This window comes from Montipora foliosa, chromosome 10 (assembly GCF_036669935.1).
Source record: "Montipora foliosa isolate CH-2021 chromosome 10, ASM3666993v2, whole genome shotgun sequence".
Taxonomy (NCBI): Eukaryota; Metazoa; Cnidaria; class Anthozoa; order Scleractinia; family Acroporidae; genus Montipora; species Montipora foliosa.
The window spans coordinates 2,272,156-2,274,246 of NC_090878.1; the positions used below are offsets into that span (position 1 = coordinate 2,272,156).

General features: G+C 34.1%; 1 long non-coding RNA gene across 2 annotated transcripts in view; it reads right to left on the bottom strand.

The window, feature by feature from the left end:
• Window positions 1-528: 528 nt before the first annotated feature.
• Window positions 529-2,091, bottom strand: part of LOC137973698 (uncharacterized) — a 9,190-nt gene continuing 7,627 nt past the window's right edge. For both annotated transcript variants that reach the window (XR_011117301.1, XR_011117300.1), the window contains exons 8-9: window positions 1,119-1,230; window positions 529-668 (exon numbers count right to left, since the gene is read on the bottom strand). This is a non-coding gene — a long non-coding RNA (uncharacterized lncRNA). The remainder of the gene's footprint in view (window positions 669-1,118; window positions 1,231-2,091) is intronic.

A 2,091-nucleotide genomic window follows, 5' to 3' on the forward strand; every position in this document is an offset into this window, starting at 1 on the left:
TTTCCTGTTCAATTTATCGATTTCATGCCTATGAAGTGAAAAGTGTTTTGCTTAGTGAACAACTTTTCAATTTAAATCAATTGAAGTGATAGAATTAAACCATATCACCCCTGAAAAGGGAGAAAAAGTTTCAGAAAGAAACGCCATTTTTCATTATTTCAAAAGGCCTTATAAAAAAAAAAACAATCTACTTTTCAACTTCATAGACAGTTTGAGCCTCAACAAAAAAATCATACAATCTGTCTTCGTTCTTAAGTTTCATCACTTTATTCATAAAATTGTCAGAAGTAAAATGTACAAGACTTTGCACCCTAAGAAATGGCGAATGACAAGAATCGAAGACGCCTAAATTTCTTATTTATACAGTGTCTTGGAAAGATACTTTCATTTTCAAAACACTCGCACCTTAAATATTAACCATAGAATCAAGAAGAAAACGACTTGCTTTTGAAACCGTGATTATTAAAAATAAATCTAGAAAAAAGCATTTAAATAAATCAATGGTGGTATGTAATTTTCATATTCACAGAAACGCAGTCTGAATAACTTCAAAAGCTAAGGAGAGAAGTGACGTCTTCTTTGTTAGTCTTTCTTTTGTTCAGCTGACACAACAGAGCTGTTCCCAGATGCACGGCAGGTCAGTTTGACAAAAAAGTTTATGGAATGATCTAAAAATACAAAGGTATATTTTAAAATTAATCCAACTTAACTATACATTTAACTAACCATTGTGTTTATTTCTGAAACTGTAAAGACATCATCGGCACGAGATAATCAACAATAATGTTCATTAAATTTTACGTATAAATCTGGAGAGCAGGGCTGAATTCACGTTTATCACTCGGCGGCCATTTTGGAGTCCGTGGGGAATAAAGGCTTTGTCTTTGCATTGTCTTTGCCCGTCCAGCCTCACATTGAATGAGAGGTTCGACGGGCAAAATCTTTTGTTTAGACATTGAGTGATATAGGTCTATACTCTCAATTTTGCAGGTAACTTGTTTGTTATTTCCCACTGCAAGGGCTGTTTTAATCTCGTACGAAGGAATGGACTCCCCCACATTAAAATATCATTATTGAAATAAACCAAGCAAGAATCGGAAGGAAGCTACTGCACTTACCAGTTGCGAATAAGACCCCAGCAAACGAAGACGTTTTGTAGAGTGGGCAAGAGTAAAGCGAGGAATCTGTAATATAGTTCAATCGAGGCTCCATATGCAAGACAGGACAATGCTGCAACACAAAATAGAAAAAGGTAAAGCTTGGAAACATTTGACCATAGCAGAGGAAGAAAACAATCTACATGTTTCAATGCTATGCTGATATTATCTAGTTTTAAACAAAGTAAATAACGAGGAGATAAGTCTATTAAATCCTAAAAGAGATATTAAAAAACAAATAAAAAGAGTTAACACAAATTGCGCACATAAATTGTCTTGTAACGCAAAGTAGTTATAGTTCATTTTAAGTTTTGTCCAGCAATATTCTTTTTAAATTTACGGTAAACAAGTCTTTCAAATTGATTCAGTTACGTTTTTATTACATTCGTTTGTCTTGCAAAAGTGGAAACCAAACTTTAGCAAGACGAAACATCTATTAAAAAATTCATTACACTGGTCTTTTATGATGCTTTTCACAAGGCAAAAAGCAAATTTCTGCTTCTTTCCCACATTACTTGAAGCCCGAGTGTACCAAGGATGACAACTTCAAATAAACAAGTAAAGGTATTATAGCAGCTTCCGTATCATTTTCAAAATGTTAAGTTGTTTTTTGTTTTTTTAGAGGTTTTGATAGCAAGCCACTTACATTGTACATCATCACAGCTGCTCTATAACCCGAAATAAACATACATTGAAGTAGCACGTCTTTCAGCCAGAATCCCAGAAGCTTGAGTGGAAAGTGGACGACATGGAGGGAACCTAATAGTCAACGATTCTTTAACCTTCATTACCCATTCAATTCATAATCAAGTCCAATAGATTTTCCACGCTCCATAACTTTCATTATTATCTTTTACCTTGCCACCCACATTCACTATTATTCATTTACATGATTTAATACCTCATTTGATCCATATCAATCGCTTTTCGTGCA